General features: G+C 39.5%; 1 protein-coding gene across 6 annotated transcripts in view; it reads left to right on the top strand.

Annotated features, from left to right (window-relative positions):
* The window catches only part of LPAR1 (lysophosphatidic acid receptor 1), a 163356-nt gene that overhangs the window by 75630 nt on the left and 64737 nt on the right, over positions 1–22989 (top strand). The gene's annotated exons all lie outside the window — the stretch shown is intronic.

Raw genomic sequence — 22989 nt, 5'->3', positions numbered from 1 at the left:
GGAGATGAAAAATCCCTGCAGAGCTTAACCCTGCCTGATGAAAACCTATTCCTAAGTACTTAGTTTCTCCTTAGGGAGAACTTGAATTTAATTAAAATTTCTTCCTTGAGAGTCACCAATAGAAAAAAAAAAAAAGGAAACGCTGGTCTAGAAGGATGCACAAGACCCTGCAGTCACACTGCCTCAATTCCAATCCTGGTTCCAGCATTTACTAACTGAGTCCATGGTGGGAGGGGAGAAAAAAATATTCACTCTGTCAGTGCCTCCATTTTGTCATCTGGAAAATGAGCATCATCATGAAAAAGCCAAATCCGTAGGGTGGTTTTAAGGTGGAAATGAGATCATGTGTGTAAAATTTAGAAGAGTATTTAATATATTTCTCGGTACATCTCAGTATTGTTCAGCAAGCACTGTGGCAGGCCTGGGGATGCAAGATAAAGACAGCCTTTGCCCTGTCAGAGTTTAGAAATGTAAGGGGAAATACCCAGATAAGGAAACAAAAAAATTAGAGTGCTGTGTCACAAACGCTGTCATACGGGAAGTATGGGTGCTCTTTGGGGTAAAGTGGAATGATGTGTAGGATTAGGGAAGATGTCTCAAAGGAAGACTAGCAGGCTAGGAGCTTATGCACGAGTATAAGTTATTCTGTAAGGGAGAGGACACAGCCCGTGTGAATATAAGTGTCCCAGGGTGGGAGAGCTCACAGCTTTCGGTCATAGTAAAGTGGGTGTGAGGGTGTGAGCAGTGATGTCTGGAGCCAGCTGTACCAGCTCACAAGATCTGATGTTTCAGCTTTCAAAGGAATTTCATAAGCTGACTGACTTTATGTTTGTGGCTTGAAATCAGCCAGGGTGGAGTATTTACACCATGGAAGTTGGCAAGCACAGGCCCTGGTACCTAACAGCCCATTGTTAAGTACTGATCAGCATACTTCAGGTTGTAGAAAAGGTAGGGGTGGGTTACAGAGTTGGAGAAGATTTTGCAGGGCCTTGGAAGCCACATGAAGATTTTTAACGTTAATCTCAAGGAAACTTACATAGCTCATGAGTCTTAGAGCTTGGGTTCAAACCTTACTTTTGACAACTGTGCTGAACCAATTTATTAATGAATCACAACCAGGGAAGTGAGTCCCATGATTTTCACAGAGACTCTGATAGTTGGGGAAACTCAAGCCCCTTGGAAGGAGTCAGCTGTAAGCTGAGGTGTTAGGTCACAGAGAGAGGCAGCTTACCCTTCTGGAGAGATGCAGACCAGTGGGTCACTTGGTTCCCAGGATCCTCTCATCCATGAGGAACCTCATGATTGCTTGTCAGTCCTTCCCATGTAATTTGTGCAGTCAGCTTTTAATCCAAGGCTGATTTGCCCTTGCCCCCAAGCTTGTATTCATGTATTCTCTATTATCAAGTTTTCCCCAGGTTCAGAGAAGGTAAAAGCAATTTAAATACAGATCTCCTTAGGCAAGGCGTAATAAGCCATTCACTCAGTCAGCTTTGCCTGGTATTGTCTGGCACATCAACTCGAATTCTTTCAGGGTGATTTCAGGGACCTGTGCAGAGATAAACCCACATTCAAGTGTGAAAGGCCTGACAGTCCTTTCTTAAGACAAAAACAATTGGAAAAAAAAAAAGCTTTCAGTTTTGTTACTCTCTATTCACTTGGTAACAAAGAGCATTTTTCTAATCAAGGCTGCCTAATACTAGATATAAACTAATTAATATGAACAGAATAGCTGGTGATTGTTTCCTACAATAATAGGGAAGAAAGCTTTCATTGTCATTCATGCTGGAATTGCTGTTTAGTCAGTGAAAGATACGCCTGGTGCTTTGAAGTGGGACAAGTTTGTATTCCTGCTTGACTCCTGCCCAGACTGTTAGATGGATTTTTGTTTGCTCAGGCTGAGAAAGACAGCACCTTGTTCTGAAGCTGGATGGATACCGAGGCGAAACCAGACTAGCAGCAGCAGGCAGACTGTGTGTAGCTGCTTTTATGTTGAATAGTTCAGCTAGTTCAGAATAAAGAGCTCCTGAAGGAAGCTCTGGAGATGTCTGCAGACAGGAACATGCTTGTGCTTTGGTTAAATTAATGAACGTGCTCCTACCCTGCAGGGCTGGGAGGATGGAGGGGATGGAGGTAGAATGGGTAAGCAAAAAGCTTGCCACTCGTAATGATCCTTTTCTGTATCTAGAACTCTATGAGCAGAACTTTAATGGTGGTTCATCTGCTTACTGTGGGTGGAGTATGGATTAAAAGCTTTATTTTACTTTTGAATGGAAGGGTCAATAGTTCAATCTGTGTATGGGTGGTTCAGTCTTTCTCAAACCCAGGTATTAGAGACGAGAAGAGGTGTTTTTGAAGCGTTCAGATCTCAGAACTGTGATTCCAGCAAGGAAGGAATATTTGCCATCAGTATTTTACAAGGTATTCTGTCTCATTTGCTAAGTGGCTGTCCTGGTTTTAAGTCAAAGAAACAAAGATATTTTGATCCCTTCAAGTGATTTCCAGTAGCTTTCATTAAAAACATGCATTTGGGTAGATGCTCAATGTTTTCAAAATATTTGTTCCCCTAGTTCCTACCCAGTGCTGTAAGTTAACTAACAAGTAAGTATCTGCTTGGTGTCTGTTGGAAGACAGGTATTTTTGAACATCATTACTAATAGGTTTTTAGAGGTTTTATTTCTGATATTAGAGAGTGGATAATTTTAGATTAAAGCAGTTGAATTCTATGTTCAATGCGTTGTGTTTTTTGAGATTGAAAGAATTCTGTTTTTTGGGAATTTTGTATTATGCAGTTTTCAAATATCTCACACACACACAAAATCAGAATAATAGAGTGAATCCCAGGATAGCCATCACTGAGACCCAACCATTAGCATTTGGCCAAACTTGATTCACTTTCTCTCATTTTGGGGGGATTAAATATTTTAAAGCAAATCCTTGGCATCCTGTTATTTTATCTCATATTCATACATCAATATGCATCTCTAAGAAAGAACTCACTTATATTGCCACAGTCCCATTCCTCCACAGAGTAAAATTAAAAACAACTTTTAAAATCATTTTCTACTCAGCTATGTTCAGAATTTCCCAATTGCTTTTCTCAGAAGTATTTTTGCAATTGGTGTGTAAAGAGTTATCTTTTAAAAACATTGATTAGATTAGTTAACTCTTCTGCCTGAAACTATTCAATGACTTTCTAAGGTTTACAAAGGGAATTGTTTCAATTACTAAATTATCAGTCCCTAAAGTAAAGGATCATGGTTGTCTTGATAGCGCTTTCTTGTGGACTACAGTGTGAACAATTGCTTGCAGCGTGAGGTATGTTTCCAGTGCCACACAATGAAGACGTAATGTGATCTGACTTCACCAAACATGGAATTGAGAAACCAGAATGCATAGGATTAGACCCAGGTGAATTTTGGTTCAAATCTAGGTTTAAATCTCTTTCAATATAGATGTAGCTTCAGCTAATTTTTTTTTTTTAATCTCTAGAATAATAGACACTGTGCTCACAGATTTAAATGGCAAAATATGTTAGATACTTTGTACAGTATCAGCATCTTTTAACAGACCACTGACATACATACTGTTAGTTCCTTCCTTTTCCCCCATAATTATTCTGGGAGGGTTTTTTTTTTTTTTTCCCTTTTCTTTTTTTTTTAACAGGGAGAAAGTGGTTACCTCTACATATGGTCTGTGTGTATGACGCACTTATGTAATATGCCAGAAGATCCATCACAGGAAAGCCAAGTTAGATAAACACTCTATGGAAAACTCCAATGTATTGCCAGGAATAAATGCATGTGGAGATAAACATTGAGATTTCTGACTTACTCCATCTTGAACCATGTTTCTGTTAGAAGTTAAATTTGTTCTCATATTGCAATTTGAATTCATCTCTGCCCCCTTTTGTGTTTATAAACACAGATAAAGTTTGAGAGGATATCTTATTTCGCAATCTGAGGGCACGTTTGGAGTTTTCAGTTCATAAGACAAAATTGTACTGGGATACCTAGGGTAAACCACAAATGAGACATTAATATTTGTTTCTTTTTCTAATACATCCTTTCTAATCAGTTTAGTCTTTAATGATTAATGAGTCAATTCTTTATCCTTCAAAGGGGTGAGGCTTCCGCCCTCTCATGACCCATGATGGTGTTCTTAGCCGGTGTTCCTTTTTACTCTCCTAGCTGTCTCTAGTTATTTTTCTTTGAACTTTAGTTATAGCTATTCCATGAATATATGCTAAGGTGGGATAACACCCTGCTGTTTTCACCAGCTGAGGAGATGGTAATCATAGGGTCTGGGGATTTATGTCTTTGGAGAACTGTATCTCACTGTCATAAGACCATCATTTACAAATTCCACCTTCATTTGCCACATGATGGTACTGCCATTTGGTAATCACACAGCATCCTGTGAAGAACTGCCAGTGAGTTAGACTTAAGTCCATTTTGTAAATGATTATCCTAGACAGGCTCAGGCTGGGAGAGAAGTGAGAAGCGGTTGTTACCTGTTCCTTAGCATTAGATAAAATATTTCTGAAAGGGCCATGAAGGAGATGAATTCCTGAAAGGTGAGATTAGCTATCAAGCACCTTTCAAAGATTCAGGCAACCTTTGGGAACCAGAGCTCCTGTCCTGTAGGAAGAGGAGTAGGGTGTGTTGTTATTGTTCAGTCGCTCAGTCCCGTCCGACTCTTTGCGACGCCATGGACTGCAGCATGCCAGGCTTCCCTGTCCTTCACCTTCTCCCAGGGTTTGTTCAGACTAATGTCCATTGAGTTGATGATGCCATCCAATGATCTCATCCTCTCTTGTACCCTTCTCCTCATGCCATCAATCTTTCCCAGAATCAGGGTCTTTTCCAATGAGTTGGCTCTTCGCATCAGGTGACCAAAGTATTGGAACTTCAGCTTAAGCATCAGTCCTTCGAATGAATGTTCAGATTGATTTTCTTTAGGATTGACTAGTTTGATCTTGCTGTCCAAGTGACTCTCAAGAGTCTTCTCCAATACCACAGTTCGAAAGCATCATTTTTTTGGCACTCATTCTTCTTTATGGTCCAAGTCTCAAACATCTGTACATGACTACTGGAAAAACCATAGCTTGGACTATATAGACCTTTGTCAGCAAAGTGATGTTTCTGCTTTTTAATACACTGTCTAGGTTTATCATAGCTTTTCTTCCAAGGAGCAAGCATCTTTTAATTTCATGGCTACAGTCACTGTCCACCATGATTTTGGAGCCCAAGAAAATAAAGTCTGTCACTGTTCCCATTTTTCCCCCCATCTATTTGCCATGAAGTGATGGGACCTGATGCCATGATCTTAGTTTTTTGAATGTTGATTTTCAAGCCAAATTTTTCATTCTACTCTTTCACTTTGTCAAGAGGCTCTATAGTTGCTTTTTGCTTTCTGCCATTAAGGACGTGTCATCTACATATCTGAGGTTATTGATATTTCTTCCAGCAATCTTGATTACAGCTTGTGATTCATCCAGCTCTGCATTTTGCATGGTGTACCCTGCATAGAGATTAAATAAGCAGGGTGACAATATACAGCCTTGAAGTACTCCTTTCCCAGTTTTGAACCAGTCCTTTGTTACATGTCTGGTTCTAACTGTTGCTTCTTGACCTGCATACAGGTTTTGCAGGAGGCAGGTGGGGTGTTCTGATATTCCCATCTCTTTAAGAATTTCCCACAGTTTGTTGTGATCACAAAAAGTCTTAAGAGTAATCAGTGAAGAAGAAGTAGATGTTTTTCTGGAATTGTCTTGCTTTTTCGATGATCCAACGGATGTTGGCTATTTAATCTCTGGTTCCTCTGCCTTTTCTAAATCCAGCTTGTACATCTGGAAGTTCTTGGTTCACATACTGTTGAAGCCTAGCTTGAAGGATTTTGAGCATTACCTTGCTAACATGTGAAATGAGTGCAATTATGTGGTAGTTTGAATATTCTTTGGCATTGCCCTTCTTTAGGATTAGAACAAAACTGACCTTTTCCAGTCCTGTGGCCACTGCTGAGCTTTCCAAATTTACTGGCATATTGAGTGCAGCACTTTCACAGCATCATCTTTTAGGATTTGAAATAGCTCAGCTGGAATTCCATCACCTCCACTACCTTTGTTCATAGTGATGCTTCCTGGGGCCCTCTTGACTTTGCACTCCAGGATGTCTCATTCTAGGTGAGTGATCACACTATCATGGTTATCTGGCTTGTGACATTTTTTTGTATAGTTCTTCTGTGTATTCTTGCTACCTTCTCTTAATATCTTCTGCTTCTGTTAGGTCCATACCATTTCTATCCTTTAGTGTGACCATCTTTGCATGAAATGCTCCCTTGGTATCTCTAATTTTCTTGAAGAGATCTCTAGTCTTCCCCATTCTATTGTTTTCCTCTATTTCTGTATTGATCACTTAGGAAGGCTTTCTTATCTCTCCTTACTATTCTTTGGAATTCTGTATTCAGATGGATATATCTTTCTTTTTCTCCTTTGCCTTTAGCTTCTCTTCTTTCTCAGCTATTTATAAGACCTCCTCAGACAACCATTTTGCCTTTTTGCATTTCTTTTTCTTGGGGATGGTCTTAATCCCTGACTCCTGTACCATGTCAGGAACCTCTGTCCATAGTTTTTCAGGCACTCTGTCTATCAGATCTGATCCCTTGAATCTATTTGTCACTTACACTGTGTAATCATAAGGGATTTGATTTAGGTCATACCTGAATGGTCAAGTGGTTTTCCCTACTTTCTTCAATATAAGTCTGAATTTTCCAAGAAGGAGTTCATGATATCATGATATCTTGCTTGGTATATCTAATTTTCTTGAAGAGATCTCTGTCTTTCCCATTCTATTGTTTTCCTCTATTTCTTTGCATTGATCCCTGAGAAAGGCTTTCTTATCTCTCCTTGCTATTCTTTGGAACTCTGCATTCAGTTGGGTATACCTTGTGGTTGTTGGTAGACAAGATAGCTGCCTGATTTAAAAGTATCTGCACTGAGATGAGCTTCCACCAGACAGCAGGAGGAGGTCTGAAGCCTTAGTTGAAGCCTGGAAAGAAAAGTCATTGATCTGGATTCAGGTTTGAGCCCCAACTCCAAAGGCTTTGCATACTCTAAAAGTGCTTAGCATTACCTGAATTATGGTTGGGAGAAGGCAATGGCACCCCACTCCAGTACTCTTGCCTGGAAAATCCCATGGACGGAGGAGCCTGGTGGGCTGCAGTCCATGGGGTCGCTAAGAGTTGGACGTGACTGAGCAACTTCACTTTCACTTTTCACTTTCATGCATTGGAGAAGGAAATGGCAACCCACTCCAGTGTTCTTGCCTGGAGAATCCCAGGGACGGGGGAGCCTGGTGGGCTGCTGTCTATGGGGTCACACAGAGTTGGACACAACTGAAGTGACTTAGCAGCAGCAGAATTATGGTTGATCAGGTTACTGAAGTCACCTGGGAAAACAGGAGGGGAGGGCTGTATTAGAGCCACACAGCCTATATTATAGCTGGAAGTCCAACTCTGGAAAGACAAGACAGGAAGAGTAAGGTGGTGAATGATAGGGAATCTGTGAGATTGTAGTCCTAGTTACCCCAAGATGTATCAGGAATGTACATTTATTCTTATGAGAATGCTTTTTGCATGATTTTTTTCCCAGAAAAATATTTTTTAAATTTCATTAAATATTTAAAATATTAGAAGCTGCCTCTTTTGAGCCTCACCTCTTATTGCTTTCCTCTAAGCTAGTCACTCTATGGATGGAGGTTCATGACATTGTACAGGAGATGGAGCAAGACCATCCCCAAGAAAAAGAAATGCAAAAAAGCAAAATGGCTGTCTGAGGAGGCCTTATAAATAGCTGTGAAAAGAAGAGAGGCCAAAAGCAAATGAGAAAAGGAAAGATATACCCATTTGAATGCAGAGTAGATAAGAAAGCTTTCCTCAGCGATAAGTGCAAATAAATAGAGGAAAACAATAGAATGGGAAAGACAGAGATCTCTTCAAGAAAATTAGAGATACCAAGGGAACATTTCATGCAAAGATGGGCTCGATAAAGGACAGATATGGTATGGACCTAACAGAAGCAGAAGATATTAAGAAGAGGTGGCAAGAATACACAGAAGAACTGTGCAAAAAAGATCTTCACGACCCAGATAATCACGATGGTGTGATCACTCACCTAGAGCCAGACATCCTGGAATGTGAAGTCAAGTGGGCCTTAGGAAGCATCACTATGAACAAACTTGTGGAGGTGATGAAATTCCAGTTGAGCTATTTCAAATCCTGAAAGATGATGCTGTGAAAGTGCTACACTCAATATGTCAGCAAATTTGGAAAATTCAGCAGTGGCCACAGGACTGGAAAAGGTCATTTTTCATTCCAATCCCTAAGAAAGGCAATACCAAAGAATGCTCAAAGTGAAAGTGAAGTCTTTCAGTCATGTCTGAATCTTTGCGACTCCATGGATTGTAGCCTACCAGGCTCCTCCATCCATGGGATTCTTCAGGCAAGAGTACTGGAGTGGGTTGCCATTTCCTTCTCCAAGGGATCTTCCCAACCCAGGGATCGAACCCAAGTCTCCCGCATTGGAGGCAGACACTTTAACCTCTGAACCTCCTGCAATGCAGGAGACCTGGGTTCAATCCCTGAGTCCGGAAGATCAAATGCTCAAAGAATGCTCAAACTACCGCACAATTGCACTCATCTCACACGCTAGTAAAAGTAATACTCAAAATTCTCCAAACCAGGCTTCAACAGTATGTGAACCAAGAACTTCCAGATGTTCAAGCTGGTATTAGAAAAGGTAGAGGAACCAGAGAACAAGTTGCCAACATCCACTGGATCATTGAAAAGGCAAGAAAGTTCCAGGAAAACATCTATTTCTGCTGTATTGACTATGCCAAAGCCTTTGACTGTGTGGATCACAATAAACTGTGGAAAATTCTGAAAGACATGGGAATACCAGACCACCTGACCTGCCTTTTAAGAAATCTGTATGCAGGTCAGGAAGCAACAGTTAGAACTGGATATGGAACAACAGACTGGTTCCAAATAGGTAAGTACATCAAGACTGTGTATTGTCACCCTGCTTATTTAACTTATATGCGGAGTACATCATGAGACACGCTGGACTGGAAGAAGCACAAGATGGAATCAAGATTGCCGGGAGAAATATCAATAACCTCAGATATGCAGATGCCACCACCCTTATGGCAGAAAGTGAAGAGGAACTAAAAAGCCTCCTGATGAAAGTGAAAGAGGAGAGTGAAAAAGTTGGCTTAAAGCTCAACATTCAGAAAACTAAGATCATGGCATCTGGTCCTATCACTCCATGGGAAATAGATGGGGAAACAGTGGAAACAGTGTCAGACTTTATTTTTATGGGCTCCAAAATCACTGCAGATGGTGATTGCAGCCATGGAATTAAAAGACACTTACTCCTTGGAAGGAAAGTTATGACCAACCTAGATAGTATATTGAAAAGCAGAGATTACTTTGCCAACAAAGGACCGTCTAGTCAAGGCTATGATTTTTCCAGTGGTCATGTATGGATGTGAGAGTTGGACTGTGAAGAAAGCTGAGCACCAAAGAATTGATGCTTTTGAACTGTGGTGTTGGAGAAGACTCTTGCGAGTCCCTTGGACTGCAAGGAGATCCAACCAGTCCATCCTAAAGGAGATCAGCCCTGGGTGTTCTTTGGAAGGACTGATGCTGAAGCTGAAACTCCAATACTTTGGCCACCTCATGAGACGAGTTGACTCATTGGAAAAGACTCTGATGCTGGGAGGGATTGGGGGCAGGAGGAAAAGGGGACAACAGAGGATGAGATGGCTGGATGGCATTAGCGACTTGATGGACGTGAGTTTGAGTGAACTCTGGGAGTTGGTGATGGACAGGGAGGCCTGGAGTGCTGTGATTCCTGGGGTCACAAAGAGTCAGACACTACTGAGAGACTGAACTGAACTATGGCAGAAAGTGAAGAAGAAATAAAGAGCCTCTTGATGCAAGTGAAAGAGGAGAGTGAAAAGTTGGCTTAAAGCTCAACATTCAGAAAACTAAGATCCTGGCTTCTGATCCCATCACTGCATGGCAAAGAGATGAGGAAACGATGGAAACAGTGACAGACTTTATCTTCTTGGGCTCCAAAATCACTGCAGAATGTGACTGCACCCATGAAATTAAAAGACTCTTACTCCTTGGGAGAAAAGTTATGACCAACCTAAATAGCATATTAAAAATAAAGACATTACAAAGGTCTGTCTATTTAAGGCTATGGTTTTTCCAGTAGTCATGGATGGATGTGAGTGTTGGACCATAAAGAAAGCTGAGCACCAAAGAATTGATGCTTTTGAACTGTGGCGTTGGAGAAGACTCTTGCGAGTCCCTTGGACTGCAAGGAGATCCAACCAGTCCATCCTAAAGGAGATCAGCCCTGGGTGTTCTTTGGAAGGACTGATGCTGAAGCTGAAACTCCAAAACTTTGGCCACCTGATGTGAAGAGCTGACTCATTTGAAAAGACCCTGATGCTGGGAAAGATTGAAGGCAGGAGGAGAAGGGGACGACCAAAGATGAGATGGTTGGATGGCATCACCAACTCAGTGACATGAGTTTGACCAATGACCGAGAGTTGGTTATGGTCAGGGAGGCCTGGCGTGCTGCAGTCCATGTGGTTGCCAAGAGTCGGACATGACTGAACGACTGAACTGAACTGAAGAAAATATTTTGTGCTTTAATAAATAAACAAATGAGCCATTATAAATAAAGTTGAGCCTCTTATACTGCTTCTGAAGTCAATTAACCTCCCCTATGGTTCACACGATAAATTCATACTTATCATCTCCTCCCATATATTTGTGATATATACATATGTCAGGGAAATGTTTAAACAATATATAGTATATTTCTGTAATTTTTTTTTGACATTTCTAAGAATGGCGTAGTGCTTGTATACTTTGCAAGTTGCTTTAGTCATCAGCATACGTAAAGCTATACTTTGTTCATTTTGGCTGCTTTATAGCTTATCTTTCTGGTTATTTCACCATTTGTCCTTTCTCCGTTTAAATATTTTATGTTATTTCTAATATTTTGATATTAAAAAAGAGTAGCAGTGAAAATTCTTGTATATGTCTCCTCAGGCACATGTTTGAGGTTTTCTAGTGTTAGAATCGTGTAGTCATGTGTGTGAATATATCTAATTTAAGAGAGTTTTGCCAAACTGTTTTACAAATCAGTTGTATTAAAATTTTATTCCCAAAATAACTGTATGGCAGTCTTCGTCAACTCTTGATAGCTTCAGACTTGTTAAATTTTAACCACCCAATGGAATGGTTGGTTAATTGGATTTGACTGTAGTTTTTATTTAATTTTCTCTGATTCCTTGGAAAGTAATTATCTTTTCATGTGATGATTGGCCATTTAGTTTCCTCTTTTATGAATTGCCTGTCCCCATCTTTGCCTATTTTGCTATGGGATTGTTTGGCTTTTCTATTTTGATTTGTGGACTAAACCTTTATTATGTACACTGCCAAACTTTTTACTATTCTTTAACTTTTCTTTTCATTGATTAGAAAGTCTTTTGCTGCATGGAAGTTTTGAATTTTGTCAATATTTTGGTCTTGTTTAGAAAAACCCCCCTAGTTGCAAATTATAAATATATTTTTTTAATTTCCTTTTTTACACATGTCTTTACTGAAATTGATTTCTGTGTATGATAGGGAAAAGACAGTTTGTTTTACTTTTATTTTTTCACACAGATGAACAGTTAATGCTGTTTTCCCCATTAGGTAAAGCCATGTCTCTTATATCAAGTTACCATGAAAGTGTGTATTTCTGGTTCTTTTCTACATCATTGGTTGTTCGCTTTTCTGTGCCAATATCATGTCTTACTACTATCACTTTGAAATAAAGCATGGTTTTCCTTAGGGCATCTAGTTCTTTGACTTCCAAGTTATCTTGTGTACTCCGGCTCTTTTGTACTTCTGCAGCAGTATTCAGAGAGTCTGTAAAGCTTCATGAAAAACCCTTTGAGATTTTCATTTTATTGCACTGAATTTATGTATTACTGTTTTGGAAAACTGACATCTTAACATCTTTCTCTGCCCATTAAATGCTATCTCTTAATTATTTAGGTTTCCTTGTAAGTTTTTGAGTATTTAGACTTATTCCTAGAATCAATAAACCTTTTTTTTATTATGTGTTGTCCTTGAAATAATAATTAAAATTTTTTTCTGGTATTTCTATATGAACACAATTAATTCATGTGGCTTGATATTTAATTCAGCAAATTTGCTAAACTTTGTTAGTACAGTTTGTTTATAGATCATCTGGTATTTTATATGTAAATAATTAATCATTGTGATAGAGAGTTAAGCTTTTCTTTTCCAGTTCTTTTTTTTTCTTACTGTTTTGGTTATAATCACTAATACATGCTAAAGGCAACTGGTGATCAAATCAGCTTTGTTTTGTTTCTTAAAAGGGAATATTAATATTTCCATCAAATATGACAAATTTCCATCAAATATGACAAATATTTCCATCAAATATGACATATACCTTTTACCAAGTTAAGGAAATTTCCTTCTAAGCCTAGATTGGCAAATTATCATGAAAGTTGTTTAAATTTACCAAACACATATTTGCATGTCTAATGAGATGATCCTTGGCCTTTTTTCTTTCCTTGAATTTGCTCACGTCATGATTTCTATTACCAGATTTTTTAAATGTTAAATCACGTTTGCATTCTGGAATAAACTCTATTTAGTCACATCTCTCTCTTTCCCTATGTAGATCTAGATATATAAATATAATTATTTTATTTAGGAACTTTTTATTTTTGTTCTCAAATAATACTGGCTGACAATTTATTTCACTCTTAATCTTCCTTTTGTGCTCGTAACATGGGTGTGCTGGCATCATACAAAGATAACCAAATAAACTGAGAATGTAATATCAAGTAATTTTAGGTAGGTTTCAAAACAGATGGAAGTAATGCTGAACCACAGGGAGCTGGAGGCATTGGAGTGAGCGCTCACCAAGGGAAGAGGATTTCCTGTAGACATCAAGTATGCATGTTCAAAGATTAAAAATAAGCATGAAAGAATAGAAATGGAAATGTAACTGGGACCAATTGAAGTAGAGAAGGGAGAATGCAAAAACTCCATCGGTTCAGTTTTGTCTTTAGTCTGATGTTCTTGGATCCGATCCTACTGTGTACTGTTCTGCTGATTCTCACACATGGTACCCTTCTTGGGTGTTTTTATTCTTTGGGATGATTAATTCATCAGTGGGGCTGACCAGAGAGAATCCTGTGTGGCTGTATTGATGTCTGGCCCTCTGGAGAGGTCTGATGCTTGCTAGTGCCAGGCACATGGATGTGGGGGTTGGAGGGTGGGCAGAGATATCACAAGCTGAAGGGCTGTGGCTTTTGTTAATTTCTCCTCCTGTGGGTTCTCACACTTGGCAACAGGTCTAACTTCAGATCCCATCTGTGTGTGATTTATAGGCTTGGGGTCTTAATTTCTGAAGGGAGTCTTTCAATGTATTTATTTCCCAACCAGGAGCCTAAATGAGACAGACTTACTTGTTTTCCCCAGTGGGCCTATGTAGATTATGTTTTCTGGTTCATTCTTTTACTGATAGGGAGACCTTCAAGCCTCCTAGCTTGGCTCTTGATCTCAGTTCTAAGTCACTGCCTCAGTGAAGGCCAAGGGCTCATCTTCTTTTTCCCAGTAATATTTAATGTCGTGTCTCCATAATGTTGACAGTCTGCTACCAGGGCATCCTGTCACCTCTGTCTGCTGTTCCCTTGGAGCTCAGCAGCGCATCTAAAACACTACTTATATTTTTCTCTAGCGTGTCGTAGTGTTTGTTTGGTTTTTAGTCTGTTTGTTTTTTTCCATTTCTTCCTCTTGGGCCTGACTCAAAATTCTCTCTGAAAATTCAGCTAATATGATGTCACTCATGCAGCCTGTTACAGGGAATAACAGATACACAGTGTTTTCATTGATTTACTGTTTGTTTTCCATAGTTTTCTTTTTTATATGTCTGTACATCATATTCGCATACATTGTTACTGTATAAGAAGTAGTATTTTATGTACTTTTTCAGATAAACTTTTAAAAAGATCTAGTAATTGCATGTTCTTCAACTACTTGGAATATGACTTTCTAACTTAAACCATTTTTGGTTTGCATCAGCATTATTTTGTGGCCTGTTTTCTGATTCTAGTGGTGGATCATTCCTTTTTTTCTTTTTATTGTTTCTCATTTGAGGCTCTAAAAAGTGTAAGAAATATTTTTATTGTAATTAGAGACTTAATGACATTTATTGAATTCTGTGCTGTCTCTTTTCAATCTTTTTTTGTGGGTAGAAGGGAATGAGGCAGGAAATGTGTGGGAAGTCTGAGTATTTTAGCTTTAAGAACTAGAATTGAATTCCCTGGTAGCTCAGCTGGTAAAGAATCTGCCTGCAATGCAGGAGACCCTGGTTTGATTCCTGGGTCAGGATGATACCTGGAATAGGGATAGGCTACCCACTCCAGTATTCATGGCTTCCCTGGTGGCTCAGACAGTAAGGAATCCACCTGCAATGTGGGAAAACTGGGTTTGATCCCTGGGTTGGGAAGATCCCCTGGAGAAGGAAACGGCTACCCCCTCCAGTATTCTTGCCTGGAGAATCCCATGAACAGAGGAGCCTGGTGGGCTACAGTCCATGCAGTCGCAAAGAGTAGGACACGACTGAGCAACTAACACTTTGACTAGAGATGTCTTATTTTACAAATGAGAAATCGACACTTAGAGATGTTGTGAGACTTACTGGAGACCAGATTAGCTGGTGAGCATCAGAATCAGGAAGAGGTCCTCACCCACTCCATTGTTTTACTTTAACAGAAGTGGGAACCCAAACTGGCCCGATTTAGGTCTTATTACTGGTCCTTTATTCTGCATAGATTAAAATCTCCTTTTAGTCTGTCAGAGTGCATATTTTCATTCTTATCTAAATACTTACTAAATCATATAGACTTAATTACTGGTCTGCGAGCTGGTAAGTCTGCGAGCTAAGCATTCCCTTCACTTGGCTAATGAAGATGTAGCTGTCTTTCAAGAGATTAAAGACCACACTGGATGGAACGGGAGTGGCCCCACAGCAGGCACCCAGGTGTATCCTTTTGGTACCCCTGGAAGGCGTAGCCTGGTGCAGTGCCTTTCCTGTACCTGGCATTCCAGTAATGTCTGTGAATGTGCCAATGAACAAATGAAGTGTGTAACGAAGATGAACACCCTCTGTGCCTCTTCAGACTTCAGGCTTGGCAGATTTGTTATGACTTCTTTTGAGATCACATGATAAGGTGAGGTAAATTTCTGAGATTTGGAACATCTGTTCTGTAGAGCAGCCAGTGAGGCCTCCTCCCCCAGCCCCATCATCCTGTGATGTAATTGGTAGATGTGAAAAGGGCATGAATGTGGACTTCTCTTTTTAGCGTTGAGGGCAGTTTATTTTTGGAATCATTCTGTTTTATTTATGTCTTTGTTTCTTGGGCAGGGTGGAATTCTGTAACTCACTACAGAGAAATTTCTAATTATAGTGATTGAGATTTTGGAATAATGGACGTTAAAAAGTATTTGAGTTTTGTTTGATTATATTCTTGTTTTCCCCTAAATTCTTGCAACACATATGACTTTTCTAAAGAAGAAAGGGAAATCATTTATAGTTTTATCTATATAAATTTCACAAATATTTAAATTTCACAGACTTGTCATTCTTTACATAGTTTGTTTCCCCCCCCTATTTTTCTCTGTTTTCTCCAGGAATATGAAAAGTAGTCATCTTATTTTTAGTATGTTAATTACTCAATTTGGTGGGTTTTGAATCACGTTGAAACTTATTTTTGAAAATTATTGTTACAGCTTAAATAGTATGCTTTGATTTGTGCCTAAGTAATAAAACAGATATTTACATACTTCTCTTGCCCCATTTTTAAGTCTTATCAATGCAAGGATTTGGGGGGCAGTGCTGTTACTTTCATTATGAAAACACTCATTATGAACCACAGTCATTCTTATGTGCCCACTGTATATACATGTGTATTTATTGACATTTTAGTGTTAAATGTTTTCTCTTTTATCATCAATACCATGATTTTAATTCCAGATTATTACTGTTTTTACAATAAATACACATTCAAGTTATTTTTGATGTTTGCTTTGTGTTATAACCATATGAAGAGCAGTTACTTAGACTCGGTTATCTTTTGTATGTTTTCAATGCTCGCTGCTAGTCTTTTTATTCTATTGTGGTTTTTTTTTTTTTTTTTTTTTTCCTTTAAGCTATTTTTATTTTATTTTATTTTATTTTTAAACTTTACATAATTGTATTAGTTTTGCCAAATATCAGAATGAATCCGCCACAGGTATACATGTGTTCCCCATCCTGAACCCTCCTCCCTCCTCCCTCCTCATACCATCCCTCTGGGTCATCCCAGTGCACTAACCCCAAGCATCCCATATCATGCATCGAACCTGGACTGGCAACTCGTTTCATACATGATATTTTACATGTTTCATTGCCATTCTCCCAAATCTTCCCACCCTCTCCCTCTCCCACAGAGTCCAAAAGACTGTTCTATACATCAGTGTCTCTTTTGCTGTCTCGTACACAGAGTTATTGTTACCATCTTTCTAAATTCCATATATATGCGTTAGTATACTGTATTGGTGTTTTTCCTTCTGGCTTACTTCACTCTGTATAATAGGCTCCAGTTTCATCCACCTCATTAGAACTGATTCAAATGTATTCTTTTTAATGGCTGAGTAATACTCCATTGTGTATATGTACCACAGCTTTCTTATCCATTCATCTGCTGATGGACATCTATGTTGCTTCCATGTCCTGGCTATTATAAACAGTGCTGCGATGAACATTGGGGTACATGTGTCTCTTTCCCTTCTGGTTTCCTCAGTGTGTATGCCCAGCAGTGGGATTGCTGGATCATAAGGCAGTTCTATTTCCAGTTTTTTAAGGAATCTCCACACTGTTCTCCATAGTGGCTGTACTAGTTTGCATTCCCACCAACAGTGTAAGAGGGTTCCCTTTTCTCCACACCCTCTCCAGCATTTATTACTTGTAGACTTTTGGATCGCAGCCATTCTGACTGGTGTGAAATGGTACCTCATAGTGGTTTTGATTTGCATTTCTCTGATAATGAGTGATGTTGAGCATCTTTTCATGTGTTTGTTAGCCATCTGTATGTCTTCTTTGGAGAAATGTCTATTTAGTTCTTTGGCCCATTTTTTGATTGGGTCATTTATTTTTCTGGAGTTGAGCTGTAGGAGTTGCTTGTATATTCTCGAGATTAGTTGTTTGTCAGTTGCTTCATTTGCTATTATCTTCTCCCATTCTGAAGGCTGTCTTTTCACCTTGCTAATAGTTTCCTTTGATGTGCAGAAGCTTTTAAGGTTAATTAGGTCCCATTTGTTTATTTTTGCTTTTATTTCCAATATTCTGGGAGGTGGGTCATAGAGGATCCTGCTGTGATGTATGTCAGAGAGTGTTTTGCCTATGTTCTCCTCTAGGAGTTGTATAGTTTCTGGTCTTACGTTTAGATCTTTAATCCATTTTGAGTTTATTTTTGTGTATGGTGTTAGAAAGCGTTCTCATTGCGTAACTCAGTTTTGCAGCCGGGCACCATCGTGCCCTCAGCCCTCGGTCCCGAGACCTATGGAGCGACAGTACCCACTTCTAGCCGCGCACCGCACGGGGAGTCCTCCCCTCTATTGTGGTTTTTATTTTTACTTTTTTCATGGCTTACTTGCATTTATATTTTCTTTAGGAAGGAAATGTGTATGTTGATCGTTCTGAGCTCCCACATCTCGGGACTGTTCTTTATTATCCCCTTATGAGAATTTAAGTATAGGTGGTTGTAGAATTTTATGGATCTCAAACACTGTCTCCATGTAATGGAGATTTTTTTTTCCAAATTGAAGTACAGTTGAAGTAATGGAGATTTTAATTGGTTGTATTCTGTCCTTTGAAATTCTACAGCAGAAGTTTGGAAATACTGTATTTTCTGTCTTTCTCTCCATATTTGTTTGCTTTTTGTTTACTTTTTGTATTTTTAGAATTTAGAATTTTAACCCTGAGATTCCAAAATCTAACCTAGCTATATCTGAATTTTAGTTGATTTTAATTAATTCCTTTGTAGTTTATGTAAACTTGCATCAGTAACTTGAGGTCTTTCTTTTTAAGCAGTAACTTTTCATATACGTCAAGCTGTGTTACTTAAGCTTTGTCCTAGTCTTAGCTGGAAGAGTAGTTACGTTAGGAATTTTTTCCTGTATGTGCCTTCTTTCCTTTTAATCTTATCTCAGACCTTCTCTGAGCACTGAGTAACTTTCCTAAGTATGTTTTCTGCTTGTCATTTCAGTTTTCTGAAATTTTTACACTTCATTTCAGTGCCTGAATTACTGCTTTTAATTCAGAAATGGCTTTTCATCCCTTTCGTGGCCACACTGATGGAGTTCTGATGATGTCCACTGTGTACTTAATCCCGGAACCGGTGAATATGCTACTTTACATGGCAAAGGGGACTTTTCATATGTGATGAAGTTCCATATTTTGTGTTGGGGAGATTATCCTAGGTTATCTGGGTGGACAAGAATCTTTAAATGTGGAAGATCGAGAAAGAAGTATCAGTGTTAGAATAATGTCAGTGTGAAAAGGGCTTGACTTGACTGGTCATTATTGGCTTTGAAGCTGGAATGGGGCCAGGAGACAAGGAATGTGGGCCATCTCTCCAAATTGGAAAAGACATGAAAAAATTCTCTAGAGCCTCTGGAAAGGAACACAGTCCTGCCAACACCTTGATTTAGCCCAGTGAGACCCACTTTGGACTTCTGACCTCCTGGACTATAAGATAATAAATTTGTCTCTTGAAGCTACAAAATTTGTGGCAATTTGTTATGTTAGTAATAGGAAGCTAATATAATTTCTATGGAGTTTTTTCTGAAATATTTTTTTTCTGTCTTTACAATGACTTTCTCTATTTTCAGTGCTTGTATCCTAACAAAGCACTTTGAGAATACAAATTAGAAATACAAATCCTGGCATTTAACCCCTTCTCCCTCTGCCCACCACTCCCCCTTTTTTTTTCATGTATCTGCTTCAAGGGGAGGCATTCTGTGTCATATGGCCGTCTCCTCTGAGTTGCTTTCTCCCCGTTGTGTTTGCTAATTTTTTTCCTGTTTGCTTTATCCTTGTAACCATGACTACCTTAATGGCTTATAGTCCACCCAGGCATAGTTGAATTGGATACTCCCAGAGCTTGATGTGCATTTCTGCTTACATCCATCAGGTCCTGAAAAAGTAAATAAGTACTTTCACACTACCTTTCTGAATACCGTTGAAGATGCTACCAGAGTCTCTTTTGCTTATTCTCTAGATCTGCTGATTTTTGTAGATGATAGGAGAAAAGATTTAATGCTTCTTTCAGTTCAGTTCTATTGTACTAAATCTAGCTAAAATTCCAGTTTTTTCCTCTGGCATTATCTTGCTAAGCTGCTTCAGTCATATCCAGTTCTTTGCGACCCTATGGATTGTAGCCCTCCAGGCTCTTCTGTTCATGAGATTCTCCAGGCAAGAGTACTGGAGTGGGTTGTCATCTCCTCCACAGGAGTTATTGACCTTTGTTATTTTTAATTCCTAGTATATTTTCTATTGGTTTACTATTTAGCTGGTGATTTTATTAAATATTGAATTCTTATCCAGAATATTCTTGGAATAGAATTTAAAATCTGAAATAGACCTTTGTATAATTTAGTCCAATTTTCTGATTTAACAGATGATAAAACCAAGGTTCAAACAAATCATGTAACTTATGTCATTAAATATGGTATGTTTTTTATGATATCACTACTCAATTTTTATAAGAGATAAGAGATGGCATAAAACCAGGTCACATGCCATTGCTAAGTAAACACTGGATGCCTTTAGAAGAAATTTGTCAATTTTATTTATCTTAGTGTACTGTGGCTTAAAAAGACAATTTATACTTTATATTGTAATTATTAATGATACAGTTTTTCTATGTGGGAAAAGCAATGAAGCTGTATATATCACTGCTTGACTTTGTTGGCAGTTGGCATTCAGAAATGTGAATGCTGTGAAATACAACATTTATATTTACATTTTAAAAAATATCCTTTGCAGAAACTCTTGAAATGTAAACATTTTTGAAATTAGCTTTAGTTTATTAAAGCAATCAATATGTATTTAGCATCTAGTCTGATAGTTGGATGCTATACAACAATTAACAAGAAAGCTAGACCCTCTGCCCTCATGATATTTAGTCCAGTGTGGGGAGGTGTCAGTAGATAAGCAGTTATTGTACATTGTGTGTTGTTATAGGTGAGATGCAGGGAACTGTGGAGGAAGCACCTTGCCAAGACGTGGGAAGATCTTGGGAGAACAACTAGAAAGAATAGTATTCAACTGGTACATGAAGAATGAGTATAAGGTGAAACTGGGGGAAAGATTGTTCTAGGCCAGTGCTACTCAAAGTGTGGTCCTGAGACGAGCAGCGCCAGTATCACCTGGGCCCCATCTCAGCTCTGCTAAATCAGAAATTCTTGGGATGTGGCCATCAAGCTGTGTTTTACAAATGCTCTGGATGCTGATGCAGAAAACTTCCATTCTCGGTGATGCTGAGAACCAGAGGTGAAAGAGATTACATTAAACAGGTGAAGCAGAGAGCTTGAAGTCATTAATAACTTGAGTTGAGGCAGGAGAGGCAAGAGAGGTCTGATAAAGTGGTTGAAGAGTTTAGATCTTTAACTTATGTGCTCTTGTAAGCCACTGAAACACTTTCAGGAGAGGAACAGTGTGAGCAATTTTGTCTTTTAGAAAGATCACTAGAGAAGAGATTAGTGCTAGGGAGAAAGAACACCTGGGAAACTGGCACAGTAGTATTTCTGGTGGCCGTGAGGGTGGAATAGTAAACAGGTTGAACAGACACTGCTGCTGCTGCTGCTAAGTTGCTTCAGTCATGTCCGACTCTGTGCGATCCCATAGACGGCAGCCCACCAGGCTCCTCTGTCCCTGGGATTCTCCAGATAAGAGAACCGATACTGGGGAAGAATTTATAGGATGTGGTTACTGATTGAATGATGAGGATGAGAGAAAAAGGAATTTCCCAGGTATAGCACTCAGGCCACTGGAAAGCTAGTGGTTCTCTAGCATAGGGTCGCGCAGAGTCAGACACGACTGAAGCGACTTAGCATGCATGCATGCATTGGAGAAGGAAATGGCAACCCACTCCAGTGTTCTTGCCTGGAGAATCCCAGGGATGGCAGAGCCTGGTGGGCTGCCGTCTGTGGGGTCGCACAGAGTTGGACACGACTGAAGCAACTTAGCAGCAGCAGCCTTGGCAATAGAGACCACAGGAGGAACAAGCTGGGGAAGATTTTAAGTTTGAGCTTGGTTTTGAACACAGAGAGTATGTGATAGTCAGAGATAATGGTGGGAAATTTGATATTTACTTAAAGCACAGGAAAGGAATAGGGGTTAAATGTATAGGTATGGGAATATTTGGGCTCCTCAGATGGGTGAGTGGTAAAGAATCAGCCTGCCAATCCAGGAGATGCAGGAAATGTTGGTTTGATCCCTGGGTCGGGACATCCCCTGGAGAAGTTCCGGTATTCTTGCCTGAAAACACCATGGATAGAGGAGCCTGGCAGGCTACAGTCCTTGGCGTCACAAAGAGTTGGACACGACTGAATGACTGGGCATGGAAATATTTGAGATATATAAGATAACTGAAATCTTGGAGGGCATTTTTGAAAAATGAGTACAAGTGTGTTAAAGGAGAATATAGGGTAGAAATAGTAACATTGCACAGAGGATTGGGAGTCTTGGAAATGACTGTGGAGGACCAGCCCAAGACAGAGATCAGCGCCCAGGAGAATATGATGTCACGAAAGTCAAAGAAAGAGGATTTTATTAAAAAGAAGCTTCCAGTCATGTGTCTAATGCTCTGAGGGGTTAGTGTGGTGAGGACTGAAAAGTTTCCACTGGACCAGCTACCAGATTGGTGTGACTTTGGGAAGTTATGTGAAACTCAAGGATTGGCTAGAGTGGTTTTCATGGAGGGGTAGGAGGAGAAGCCATATGACAGGTAATTGAGAAACCAGTGTGTGGCCAGTGAGACACAAAAGAGAGCAATTGGCCATGAAGGGGAAGGAATCATCAAACCTGGAAGTGAACATGAAGTTATTGTAAGGCTTTCTTTCTGTCTTTGGTAGAGATTAAACCAGCTTGATTATAGATAGGAAAGATTCATGGGGGAGAAGAATGAGTGAGGGGGGGAACTGAAGATCTGAAGAAGAGAAAGGAAGCAGTTTATAGAACAAGGTTCTGGAAATAGTAGGGATGGATGGGATTCAGAACACTTGGAGACAAAGGGTATGCCTTTTCCATTGTAACAGAAGGAGAAGGAAGGAGAGATTCTTGAGTAGTAATTTTAAAGGTAAGAGTTCCAATAAGTTTCCCCTTTTGGCAACTGCTGAGGAGAGATGGAAGGTGGGACTCGAGAGAATAATAGAAAAGTTTAAAATAGTTACTGTGAAGAAGACACAGAATAATAATTAGGGAGAAAATCAGATTTCTTATGGCATTAGAGTCTCAACTGAGGCTGATTCTTTACCACCTGAGCCACAAGGGAAGCCCAGGAATACTGGAGTGTGTAGCCTATGCATTCTGCAGCGGATCTTCCCAACCCAGGAACTGAACCGAGGTCTCTTGCATTGCAGGTGGATTCTTTACCAACTGAGCTATCTGGGAAGCCCGCCAGGCGTTTCAGATTTCCTCTAACATTTCTCAGAAGCTTTGACATAAGTATGGAGTAGTGTCAGTTGCTCAGTCATGTCTGACTCTTTGCAACCCCATGGACTATAGTCCACCAGGCTCCTCTGTTCATGGGATTCTCCAGGCAAGAATACTGGAGTGGG

This window comes from Bubalus bubalis, chromosome 3, assembly GCF_019923935.1.
Source record: "Bubalus bubalis isolate 160015118507 breed Murrah chromosome 3, NDDB_SH_1, whole genome shotgun sequence".
Taxonomy (NCBI): domain Eukaryota; kingdom Metazoa; phylum Chordata; class Mammalia; order Artiodactyla; family Bovidae; genus Bubalus; species Bubalus bubalis.
The sequence above is the reverse complement of the archived record's forward strand: the minus strand, read 5'-3'. Positions and strand labels throughout refer to the sequence as shown.